Source organism: Mustela putorius, unplaced genomic scaffold (genome assembly GCF_011764305.1).
Source record: "Mustela putorius furo isolate JIRA1106 unplaced genomic scaffold, ASM1176430v1.1 tig00003909_pilon_pilon_pilon, whole genome shotgun sequence".
Lineage (NCBI taxonomy): Eukaryota > Metazoa > Chordata > Mammalia > Carnivora > Mustelidae > Mustela > Mustela putorius.
Window position 1 is genome coordinate 4,190,147 of NW_025422057.1, and position 13,683 is coordinate 4,203,829.

The window sequence follows — 13,683 nt, forward strand, 5'->3', positions numbered from 1 at the left end:
ATAAAAGGCAGAGAGGCGGGACCAGAATCCCACCCTGCTCCAAGTTTGCCCAAGGCCCACCCTGTTCTTCCAAACACACTGGCCGGCTTTACAACCAACTTGCACGCTGAACATTTTCAACATCAAAATATTCATAACGAGGCCCCTTCTCAAAGTTCTCCTGGGAGATGTACCTTTGGTTAAGGAATTCCTAGCCCAGGAAAGCAGTGGGAAATCCTGCAGTAAGTGGGCTTGTTAAGATCAGTTGGCAGCGTCCCAGCAGGCTCCTCGACAGTCGATGAGAATTACTAAACATCCTTGCAAAGAGTGCGGAGTAATTCCACGAGCCCAGAAGAAAAGGCAGAGGAAGTTAATTGGTGCCGTAAAAGTGAAGACGGACCCCTGGACCTCCCGCGGAGCTCTCGCTGACCAGAGGGCTTGGCAGGAATCGCAGGGACACTGAGGGGTGGCAATTAGCAGTTCAGCTCAGCGTGGCCCCCAGAGCCCCCGTGCTACCTTGGTGATCGCAGCAAGGGGGGCCTCCCCGGGGTGGCATGTTCCCAGCCCCACTCTGTGGGCATCTGGGAGGCCTTCAGAGGCCAGATCCAACGCATTATTGGAGAGGCCAGGAGGGGCGTGAGTGAGACGGGCCACTTACAGCTGTACTCTACATGCTTTGCGGGTGGAACTAGGTACCCCTGGAAACCCAGGCAGGCTTCCTGGCAGCTACCCCTGCACAGAGCGGGGTATGCCGAGGCAGTGCGGGAAGAAACTCCGGAGAACCAGGGGAGAAGCCCCGGCTATAAGGGAAGGGCAAGCAGTAAGCCTCATTCCTCTCTGCACACCTGTGCCCCGCATCTCGTCCCTCGCTGGAGGTCGGACGTCCCCATGTCCACTCCCTTCATGCTGTGGTTGTCTGGACCCCAGGTCCTGAGGCGTGGCTGCGTACCTGTCACACCCAGCCAAGGATGGGGCCTTCCCCGGGGGGCGCACGAGTCCCTTGGAGGCACACAGTTCCCCCCTCTGGTTCAGGCAGCACTTCCTGAAGAATAGTTTGGATTGGGACCGAACGCGCCTTTTGCCACTCACTGTAGCCCCTGGAACTGAAGACAGGCCCGTGCAGTTACCGGCTTCCTTCACGCAGCTGACGGAAGGCAGCCTTTGGCTTGGCCCCACACCAAAAACACCTCTTCTAAGCACAGGTGTGATCCAAGGCTGACAACGCAACGAGACACCAACTGCAAGTGTCCTCAGGGAATCTCCAGTGGGCCCAAAAGAAATCATCTTAATGTCTTAGGGCCACTTATTATACAAGCAGCGCTGGCTTAGAAGCAGCTATCTGATTCACCTCGTGCCCCCTAAGGCAGCCAGGAAGGACGTTCCCTTTCTGTTCCGTGGACCCAGTGATAGAAAAAAATCACCCTGAGAAGCACTGACCTGCGTACCTTGCAGGGCACAGTGGCCACTGCCCAACGACAGGGCCCAGGACCTGTCCGTCCTTGACGTCTTTCCCCAAATATCGGGCCAGAGAGAGTTAAGTGGGCTCTGTCATGCCAACATGATTTGCCTTTATATCTCCACCAAGGTAACACGTCTCCATGAAGTGCAGCCAGACCGTGGGCTGGAGTAGCCACAGGCTGTCCTTGCCCGCTGACTGCAGAAACCGCTGATAGCTTGCTGCTTCTCCCCACTGATCAGCTGGCCCCCAAGGCCACGGCTTAACAAGCCCCAGCAGAAGTAGAGGGGAGGGGCTTCCCTCTGCCCTCTGCGAAGAACACGGAACTGATAGAGACAGCTTTGGGAAATCGATCACCCCACCCCGAACCCATCATCGCACAGGAATGGGATGGCAAAGGGTCACAGATAGCCCAGGTAAAGGATTATGATCAGACCCCCACCCCCCAGAGCGCCACCCAGTGGGAAGTACCATCTTTACCCTCACCCTTGAAGCTCTAAGCCCCTAAAATTGTAATCACCAAAGCCTACTGGCAGGCTCTGAGTATTCAGAATTGTATCATAGAGGAAGACAAACTGAAATTGTTTTCTAAAATAAAAATGACCGAGGAAGAGAATTCATGTTGTATCTTCTAGACTTTAGGGTTAACGCTAGAGTTAGTTTGGGTTAAATTTCAGGGCAATCCACAAAAAGCCAGGGTTTTTAAAAATCTTGAATCTGGGATGAATGGGTAAATAAAAGATCTTTAGAGGTGAGGGCTGTTTTCTTTATTCTAAGGGGAATGGCATGACCACGAAGTGGCATAAGCAAGAGTCTGAGTCCCTGGGTCTGAATTTTACAAAGTCAGGGACCGTAGGAAGCCTAGGTGTGGGCAGAGCGGGGCTCCAGGGACCAGGCTCCCTGCACTTCATTCAACCCATGACCCTGAGTGCCCGGAATGTCCCCTGCTTCCAGGCACTGGAAATGTAGAAAGGACACCCATGGGGCCCTCAGTCCCACAGGCCTTCCGGTTATCCCTAGGGGAGACAGAGAACGAGCAGTGAATAAGGAGAACAGGTGTGTTGGCTCGGAGGAGCACCAGGGAGACCAAAGCAGTAGCCGGCGGTGGAGGGGCCGAGGCGCGGCAGGGATACGTGGGGGCAGTTGCAGGGCTAAATCAGGCAACGGTCCACAGTATCTTGGGTCCTTTCCGCATAGTTTGAGACTTCTATCATGTGGGTAACCACAAGCTGGGGACACCATCCAGGGATGGAGGAGGGCACCAGAAGGACAGAGCAGCAGGAGCCCTGGGTCTCACGGGCCCCCCTGCTCAGGACGGAACTTCAGTAAAACAATGACAGGGACATTCAGATTGGCAACACATTCCAGAATGAGTCCCTGAATTTGGAACCCACCTCTCCCTTTGTCCTATCTCACCCAACCCACACACCCAACGCCCTGGACATCGAAGACCCTTAAGGACACCCATGACATGAGGTCATGGTAATTGAGCAGATAGTGAGCTATTTGTTCTAAAAGTGTTCATGAAACACCATAGGTGTTGATCAAGTTATAGGGCTGGGGAAAGCAAGTCCACACTCTACTGGGTGTTCTGGGGACACAAACTAAAATATAGTGTGACAGTCGGTGAGAGAGCAGTGTGCCACGCAAAGTCCAAATCTTTGCCCTCAAGGGAGTCCATGGAAGATTTCAAAAAGAGGTGCTATTGAACCTGGGGTTTTGAAGAATGAATAAGAATTTTTCAGGCTGAAAAGAGATGGAAGAACATTCCAGAGAAGAACAGCAGATGCAAAGTCACAGAGGCAGGACAAACCCAGAAGGGCTAAGAATGGCCAAGTCATTCAACATGGCCAGAACATAGGTGTATGAACGGGAGAGACAAAATAAAGCTTGAGGAGCGTGTTGGAACAAGATTATGAGATCCCTGCAGCCCAAGGTGAGATCCAGGTTGTGCCACAAGGGGTATGTGAGGGCAAGGCTTGGTTTGCACAAGGATCTGTCCACATCACATCAGTGGGAGGCAGGTTGGGAAGGGTCCACAGGCAGGGAGATCGGTGGGAGCCCGTTGCAATAATCCTGGGCAAGATGAGAGACCGAAAGTGAGGCAGGGAAGGGACACCTAGATGACTCAGTGGGTTAAGGGCCTGACTTTTGACTCTGGCTCAGTTCGTGATCTCAGGGTCGTGGGACTGAGTCCTGCACTCTGCCCTCAGCATGGAGTCTGTTTGAGACACTCTCTCTCTCTGTTCCTCCTCTCTCTGTCTCTCTAAGTAAATAAATAAAATCTTAAAAAATAAATAAAAATAAAGTGGGAAAGGGCAGAAGGGTTGAAGTCGACCATGGGGCAGGCATGTGGGCTGGGAGATGGCCACCTCATGTGGGGGATGAATATTTTTCTATGGCCGTGTAACATCAACTCAAATTCGCAGCTTAAAAATACACACATGCATCATCTAATAGTTCCAAAGCCCAGCTGGGTCCTTTGCTTGGGCCTCCAAAGACTGCCAGGAAGGTGCTGACCAGAGCAGGGTTCTCATCTGGTGGTTTGACTGGGGAAGGATCCACTTTCCTGCTCACACAGTTGTTGGGTAAATCTGGTTCCTTGCAGGTATAAAACTGGGAGCTTTGGGTCTGGGGGGCTGCCTGGGGGTGACCTTCAGTTTCCAGAGCATGTTTTGCTCCTCGCCATGTGAGGCTTCCCAGCAGGAGGACTTGCTACGATCTTAGGTCACAGGATCACCTGCTTTTGCCGTGGGCTAAGGTCAGAAGTGGGTCACAGGCCCCACCCACAAGCTACCTCAAAGTCTGTCCACCAGGGGAAGGACACGCTTCTTACTAGCAGCATGGTCCCTGCTGGGTGGAGAGGGAAGATGAGCACTGACATAAGCACGTTGAATGTAAGCTCTGTGCGTCACCACACAGAAGCAGGGATCTGGTTCTTAGGGATGAGCAAAAGAACAGAGAGTGGATGGCCCACAGAAAGCAGATGGGAAGGGGACTGCATCAGACCACGGGGTGCCGGGCACGGGGCACGGGTTTGTGGTTATAGCCAGTGTGGACAAGGGCAGCTATCTCCCTGACCCCCAGGTACTTTCCAACCACAAACACAAACTGTCTCCTGCCGGGAACCAGGAGGCAGAGGAGCCAGTATTGATGCTGGCAAAGACCACATACTCCATGATTCCACTGATACGAAGCGTCCAGAAAAGGCAAATCTATGTAGACAGAAAGTGGGTGCGTGTCTGTCTGAGGCTGGGGTGGGGGTGGGGAGTGGCTGCAAAGGGACAATAAGGATCTCTTTGGGTCAGTGGAAAAGTCCTAAATTTGGATTATAGTGTGGATTGCACAACTCGGCAAATTTACTAAACATCATTGACATTTACATTGAAATGGGTGCATTTATGCTATATAAACTGTAGCTCAATAAGGCTGTTTAAGAGACACAGTCGGGTCCCTAATACTTCCTGTGGCAGGGGTCTGGGTAGGTCACACAGAAGCCTGTACACACAGGTGGTGACAGCTTTCACAGCATCACAGGTCCCCATCTCCTTCCAGGGGACTCTAAGACATCAGGACTGGCACCGCCACACGGGAAGGGCACGGGGCAATACCTGATGGGCCCTCACTTTCAGGAGATGTTTTGGATGCAGTGTTTCCCCAAATGGGGCTGTACCACTCACTCACTCAACAAACAGCAATTGAGAATCCGCAGGGACTGACACACCAGGACGCAGGCGGCAAAGCAAAGTCAGTGATGCCCTTGGCCACCCGGTCAGCCTGGAAGGTGCTCTGACTCCTGGTGCTCTGGGGGCTCATGAAACGCCTACGTTAAACCCACGCTGGCCTGGACACCAACCAAAAGATGAGCCCAGTGCCCCCTCGGGTCAAACGCCCAGGAAACAAAGGCGCACCTACTTCTTTGCATATGCAGACTCTGCCCACCCTGGGCCAGCGTTCTGTCTCCACGCTGAAGTCACCCAGGACAGCCAGATCACCAGGGCTATGAAATCAGAGGCTCCATCTTCTTCCCAGTCCGTGGAAAAGCTCATTACTGGAGGGAGTCAGCGGAGGAAAACCGGCACTCCTAACACCTGAGGCTCAGATGGCGCAGAGCGAAGCACCTTTCTGAGGGCCGTGTGCGTGTTCACGACGTTTGTGACTGCCTTTGCGGTTCTTCACGCATCTGGAAGGGAACTGGCATCCCCATCTCACAGATGAGAATATCGAGGCTCAGGGTCAAAGCCTCTCCTGACAAGCCACGCTGGCCCACAAAGCAACCACTACCCCAGGGCCTCCAGGGCCCTGCCCGGCCAAGTGCAAGGCACACACTCGCAGCGCACCCCCGTGCAGATCTCCCCCCACCCCGGCATCCCTGGGTCCTGACGTGCTCCAGTGGTCACCACCATCAGCGCGGAAAGCGTTTGGACTTTCCTACCTGGTGACTATTTTTAACGCGCTCTCCGCCCCTGTTTCTATGATCGGAAACGAGCCCGAGCGCGTTGCAAAGCAACCCGCAGATGATTCCGCGGCCCCACCAGCGGCCGAGGGTGTGAAGCGCCGCCCCAGCCCTGCGCCCCGCTGCAGCGGACCGGGCTGCCGGGGACCGAGGCGGCGGGCGGGATTCCACACTCGCGAGCCTGAGAGCCGCGCGGCCAAGCTCGTGCAAGCCCCTCATTAGTGAGATGAGAAAGCTGCAGCCCCGGGAAACGCCGTGACCTGCCCAAGGTGAGTCAGGGAGGCGTCGGGAGGCCGCCGAGGGCCCGGTGGCCGCGCTCCTCGCGCGCGGCTCTGTCTGATTAACTCGTAGCTGAAGGCGGAGCTGCTTCCCAGACACCTGACAAGAGTCATTTCCAACTAAGGGTTCTATTTAGTCCTTACACATGACCTGTGTATTTTCTCTCCCGGAATTTGATATCTCGGGAAACCTGCCAAGGACTATTCACCAGGGAAACTGAGTATGTAAAACGGGAAAAGGAAATCAGAGCAGGAAGGTACTGGACGCCCCTTGCGGGCCCTGGGAATTTCTCAGCCCCCCCGGGGGCGTGTCCCCCGTGGTGTCCCCAGGATGGCAGGGCACCCCTGGGAGGCTGCACCCCACAGTGATCCCAGGGTCCCGGCCGGCTGGGGGGGGGGGGCAGCGTGCCCTGACCCTGCTTCCCACTAGCTTCGCCAGGGACCGCCTGCCCAGCCCCGAGATGCCATTTCTTGTCCTGCAGACGCCAACCCACCAGCCCAACCTTGGGCTGTTTCTCACGTTAGTTTGTGTGTTTCGGAAGCAAATTTTCTAAACTCATCCATCAGCAAACCTATGTCCAGAGTGATATTAACAGCAATTATCATTGTCAAGGCTCTTTAATTTTTCTCTCAAGGATGGCTTTATCTATTACCCCCAAGCGGATCACGAAGGAGGTCACTCTGTGTCTCTGAAAACTACATGACATGTGCAAAGTGACAATAAAATGCAAGATGAGGCGTTCGCCCTGAGTCTAAGACCAGAAGCTTCCAGGGGTCCCTTCGTTCATTCCACAGACACCCGCTGGGTGCCTCGTGCGGGCTGGACACCAGAAAGAGGGGCCTAATGGGATCGTGGGAGATCGTCCCCGGAGATGCGGGCTCCGGAGGAGGCACTGTGCCACACAGGCTCTACTCCAAGAAACCGCTTGCACACTGCCCATGGAACTCTCCAAATTCAGACCCTGGCAAGGAGAGAGCACCCCCTCTGCCTGCAGCAAAGGGAGGGGGCAGGGGGCTCCAAGGGGGTGGCAGCCGGGGACCCAGGGGGAGGCCAAGGGAGAGTCTGCTGAATCCAGGAGAAGGTAAGGACACAGAAAACAAAGGGAACCCCTGACAGGCAGGAGGGGAGGACAAGCCAAGAGGGAGGTGAGAAGATACTCCAGCATCTATACCCAGGGCCTTGAAGTCCAGACAAGGAGGGAGAAACACCCTGTGAGCCAGGGCTGGCCACGGCCAAACAGGGCCTCCCGGAGGAGTCGGAGGAGAGCCGCCCATGTGTCCCCATCTGCCATCTGCAGGTCAGAGAGGACGGGTGACCTCGGAGGGCCTGCACAGGGTACGAGGGAAAACAGGGCAACGTTTTGTTCAAAATGGCCTCTCCACGTGCTGCCTGCCTGGCTCCTTCATTTCCTCTCCGTCTCTCCGTCTCTGGCTTTCTTAAGTAAATATTCCCGTCAGAAAATAGAACCATCATGAAGTCATCTCTACCACGGAGTTTATTTAACATGGTCCAACCCGAATTCCAGACCCAAGGAGAGCGTTCGCTGCGCCCAAGCACAGATCCAGAGCGTGGGCAGGAGCACAGGCCCCTGGGTCCTCCCCGGCTCCCCCCAGTAATTTACTGCACATACAATCTTCTCCCGGTCTGGAGGGAATCGGTTTCAGGGAGGTCCTCTTAGCAGAGGATTTATCAAACCGGAGTATATGCACGGTATGAACATCAGATCCATTATCTAAGCTGTTGGTTTTAGTCGAAATGTCAAGAAATGATTTAGTATAAAATCCGTCACAAAAGCATTTATTAAAAAATCTTTTTCTGCTCTTCATCTACAAACATTTACTGCCCTGCATACAAATGTCAGCAGTTTAACCTAATATACTTCTTCATTTATTTACTGTTCCTTCCTGCTGGATAAAAGCCAAAACCGATGTCCCCCGGCGGCCTGCGGCGCGGGCGAGAGAGCGCTCCTCGTGTCCACGCATCCGTTTTCCTGGGGCGCCGTGGGAGAGCACTCGCCTCGCCGAGGACGTGCCTTCTTCTGGGAGCGCAGAACTCTCCACGCAGAGCCATATTTAGAGATGGAAGCGTATCAAAGTATGACCAGCTCTTTCCAGGGGAAGAATGTGAATTAAATGCGCACTTGACGGCCAAGGGGCTGAAGTACATTGGGTGTGCTTTTGTGCAAATACACAAAAGAAAAAGAAAAAAATACAAAATACAAAAGATCAGCCCCCTGGTTCTTTGCCTTAGTTCACAGACCCTGGAGGGCCTCCCCTGATCTCATTCTCCCTCGGTCTCCTTCTCCAAATGAAGGGAGTTCCTGCCGCATCCACTCCCTCCCCTGAGGACCTGGAGACCCCGAGTGCTCCAGAGGGCTAGCCGGCTGCTGGGGTCACACAGCTGGCGACAGCAGTGGCCCCAGACCCTTGGATTCACGGTTTTCGACTGAATGCGTGTCATCTGGCACCACGGTGCAGGAGGGAGAGGGGATTCCAACGGCAGAGAGCAGCCAAAATAAGCAAACAAATACCGGCCATTGAAACTCAGGGGAAGCTTGGATTTCAGAGCCTCCACTGTGAGCGTCAAAAACCACAGCTCACCTCCAAGTAACCCTCATCTGCTTTCTATCTGCCGCATCCACGCCGGCCACGTCATCCTTACAACGGGTTATCGATGCCTTCGGTCCCGGGCCCGTGTCATTGAAATTGGTACGGCAGACATCCAGCTGCGGAGAACCCTCCGAGGAGGGATGGGTCACTGACAAGGAGACCCAAAGAGCTGTCCAGATGTCGGGGCCATGGGGCTTCAGCTTCAATGCACCCCAAGGGCCAGCTTTTAAATCCAATGAGAAGCACGCACATCAGGGCTCCCTGCATGGTGGGGTGCGGGGGGCGCCTCCAGCTCTGAGCCCGAGTGGCCCGTGCCCCCTGCTCCTCCCCCAGCAGGGACCAGCTCTAGCCAGAGGCTGCCCCCCCCCCTTGGAAATGCGCCCCAGGTAAAGCATGGAGATGGGGGTGCAGCGAGGGCCAGGAGGGGACCCCCGAGACCCATCTCTGACCCCAGAGGACTTCCTTGGAACCTCGCTGGATGAGCTGGGGCGGGAGGGGGGCGGCGGGATTGAGGGCGGGCGGAGACGGGGAGGAAAGCCGGCCTCTCGGGCCTGATGGGGTACATGGGAAGGCCCTTCACCTCTTTCTCCCAGTGTCTTACTTTCCTCTCTCTTTCCTCCCCCTGGCCTACATGATCAGGCAACGAGTAACCGTCGTGATCTGAGCCCGGAGAGGTGAGATCGCGCGTTCTCCAAGCAGCCTGCATGCTCTGCGGCATGACCTGACTCTGCCCCTCCAAGGGCTCTCGGAAGCCCCCGGTCTGTTAAGTGTATTCTTCCTTCCCGCAGTTTCCCCAACACAAGGCTTCTGCAAGCCTGTGGGGTCTGTGCCGCTTGCCGCCGCCAGCAGACTCACAAGCTCCGAGGGGCACGCGATCTGCTGTGTGGGCGCCGTACCCCAGGGCCCGGGACGGTCGAGAAACGCAGCTGAAGGGATGCATCGAGTCTCATTTCCCTGAAGCAAAACAGAAGCTCTGAGACGCTCTGGATTGCAGGTCAACCAGCAGGAAACGAAGTCAGGCCCGTGCCGTGCTGGGGTCAGGAGCGGTGACCTTCTTCTGCTTCCGCTCGTCTGCAGGGCCAGCACATCCCCAGTGGTGTCCCCGGCCTCTCAACTGCTACAGGCCTATGGGAGTCTCTTATTCCCTTGATAGCGGTGCAGGCCGTTCCCAGAGGGCGCAGCTCTGTCCACGAGCTTATCCCGGAGAGCTCATTCTCCATGGGAAAATGCCCAGGACTCCGCGTCACCTGGCGCTGCCCATCGGGACAGGTGTGATCTCGGCCAGTGGCCCCCTGCCTCCCCGGGGCGCAGGCGCCTGGGACACCCCTGACGCTACCCCACTCATCTGAGTTTCTTGTAGCGTGAAATACATTTGTATCACTTAAAGAGAGCAAGCTCAATTATTTAACTCTACCTAGATTTAGTTCAAATATAAGAGTTCCAGTGTACATCTGAGACTTCTGGGAAATTGATTTTTCTGCTTAAGATCATTTCATAGGGTTTAGCATTTAAACCAAATCGGGCGCAAACTGATCTCTTGGCAGATACGGGGCTTGTTCCCTTTCTCCGTAGACCGGCCCGAACGGGAGTCCTCCTCTCGGCTCTGCACTGGCTGCATGACCCCCTGATTGTGGCGGCCGGGGCGGCCCACCGGAAGTCATCTTAGAAGCAATCGTCTTGTCTTTTCAGCGGGAAAGAGCGCTTAGACCTCCCGTCCACCTCTGCAGAACCCTCCTGGAGCCAAGAGGGTTTCGTTGGTTGTGGGATTTTTGTTTGTTTTTGTTGTTGTTGTTGTTCTGTTTTGTTTTGTTTTTGTTTTTTCCCCCACTGTTCAGCCTTTTCCAAGTGATTTCTTTAATTTCCTCCTGAGAGCAAAGCTCTGACCGATCCGGGATTTTAAACTGAAACCCCTGCCACAAAGGGTCATGAACAGTTACAGCAACGGAAAACCATGCTCAGAGCTCACCTTCCCACTTACACCTGCATTTTACGGCTGCGGTAAAGAGGCTCTAATATTTAGTGTAGATGGTTTGTTGTCGAGTTCTTCAGAGGAGAAAAGAGCTTGTCTGATCGTCCAAGGACTGTTGGTCTTAAATAACTTTCCAAACAATGACAGACTCCTGGACTCCTCTGTGTCCAGGGGAACCTTCTGGCTGCACAAATACACTCTTCCTGTGTCACTGGACTAGGTAGCCACAAGTCACACATGACAGTTGAGCACTTGAGATGAAGAAACTCAATGTTTAAACTCCATTTTAATTAATTAGCTTGATAATTCATAAATCAATTTATTTTAAATACAAGAGGCTCACGGATACTCAAACGAGCCCGGACAGCTGCTGGCCTCGGCTGGCCGGCCCGAGGCCCAGGGAGGGTCAGACGACACACCACGGGTCCCAGGAAGCACACTGCCTCCTTCCGGCGCCCTCGCACCTTCCCAGCGTAGGGCACGTCTCCTCCGGCCTAAACTCTCCACGTTGCTGCCCGGGACCCGGACCCCCAGCCCTCCCACAAGCAGACCCGGAGGTAGCCAAACCTGGATGCCTCCCACCAAGGGCCCGGCCGGCTCGGGCCAACCTGGGGAGACCGCAGGGTGGTGGCCACATACGCGAGGCGGGCAGACAAAGCCAGAGCCAAACCACCTCCCCACCTGGGGACTGGCCTGCCCTCCCTTCCCCAACAAGCCAGCTGTGCTCTCAGAAAAGACACACCCCACAGTGTCCTGGGCCTCCATGGGGACACTGCAGGTGGGGACAGACCAGAGCAGCCACAGAGCCGGCTCCTCGAGGCCTTACACACCTCTCACCCCCGCACGTGCTTACGTACAGGCACACATGCATGCACACACGCATGCGCACACACGCACGCACGCACACACGCACACGGGCACAGGCACACACGCACGCACATATTCACACTCACACACACAGGCATAGGTGTCCGCGCAGACACACCCGCATGCAGATGCACACACATACACACACATACAGATTCACAACAGTGCACACCCCGGCACACATGAACATACATATGTGTGTGCACAGGCACACTTGCACACATGCACGCACACATGTACACATGCATGTGCCCACACACGTGTCAGCAAACCCCTAGAGCGGGAGCAACGGGAGCCCAGTACTGATCCCAGCTAAGCCTCAGTTTGTTCATCTGAAAGCTGGGCACAAACAGATTTAGTAACAGCGTTGCAGGGGTGCGGGGGTGCCGGGGTCCAGGGTGCCGGGGTGTCGTGAGCATTACACGAGTCACAGGCGGTGGCACCTACTGGGCATGGCACTTTGCTACTGCTGGCACGGGCCACTCCTAGCTGAGCTCTCGGGAGCCCTGCCTCGGGTTCTCTCAGCTTCTTCCCCGGGCCTGCTTGCCCGCTGCGTGTTTCCGGCAACGAGACTCTCACATGATCTGCTTCAGGGCAGTTGTAGGAAAGAGCAAGATCTACCCTTGGAGAAGGCAGGAGAAGGTGGGAGAAGGTCCAGTCGTGGGGAGCCCAGAGACCTGGATTCATCATCCCTGAGGGCAGAAACAGTCCCAGTGACCCGGACCCGACCCAGAGTCGGCCACACCCTCTGCTATCTGCCCTGCGCTCACACCCGGAGAGCAGTGAAGGGCAGGATGCACCCTTGACCATCCAAAGGAGCAGGAATCAAAGCTGTGTTCTGAAAAGGAAGAAGTGGGGACCAACGCAGCAGGCTGGTGGGTGTAGGTCCCCCAGACCTGTCTGAGCTGTTAAGTCCCAGGCCCATTATGCACCACCTTCTTCCCTTTCTAGGTAAACGGACTTCGGGAACATTCATTTCCCACCTCCACGCCTCTGTTCTTCTGCCACACAGAGAGCTCTACACCCATTCCCAGCATCAGAAGACGGACCGCAGAAGCCACGGCCCCAGCCGCAGGGACCCAGGACATGGCAAGGGCCACCCCAGGGCCCGTCCTCCACCTCGGCTCTGCCCGCTGTGTGGCTGGGCACCACTCCAGCCCTGGGAGAACTTCCAGCTCCTACTGTCTTGCCTGGCCTCCCGTTCTGCAGCCAACCAGCAATGCCCTCGCAGGAGAGCATGGTTATCTACCACCTCGTGGAGATGCAGCCCCCGTCACTGCTCAGGCAAAGCCAGAGACAAGAGCTAAGGCTGAGCTCCAGTCTGTGTCTCAGACTGGTCCCACCACAAAGACCATCCACTCTCGGTCCCTCAGTTCCTCCTCACTGGCCAGCGGGGGCTGGGCTCCAGCCTGCACCTGGGATGGTGGGGGCTGGCGTGGCGGGGACCTGACCCTGGCTTCATGGAGCCTCTCAAAAGGCTACACTGAGAAAGCAGTTCCTTCCTGGAGGCCCCCTTGGGCTGAGACGCCTGGAAACCACCACATTGGCTGAGACATCCTCACCACCCTACACTATGGGGGCCCAAATTCTGAGCCTGAGGGTCAAAGCTTAAATTAAGTGGAATTCCAAAGGACCACAAACCTAGTGCGACTGAGGGTCAGGGACATAGAGAAGAACATGGTGGGGGTGGTGGATTTGGAAATGCCCGTGGAAATGGCATCACCGCCAACCGGCAGTTGGCTGGATTTCCCTCACCAGAGCCACGACATCCTCCCTGAATTGTATTTGGAAATTTGCTAAACGTGCAGATTTTGAAAGTTCTCATCCCAAGAGAAAGCATTGTGTAACCATGTGAAGTGACACGGACTTCAAGTGAACTTACTGGGACCGGTACCGCACAACATATCAGTACCGGTACCGCTCATATCGCCACGTTGCGCACCTTGAACTCAGAAAACCTTTCTATGCCCACCGCATCTCAATAAAAACAACGGTATATTAATATTTTGAAAGCGGATAAGAATTTATTACCAAAAAACGGAGGGGCACTCTCCACTCTCTCCTTCAA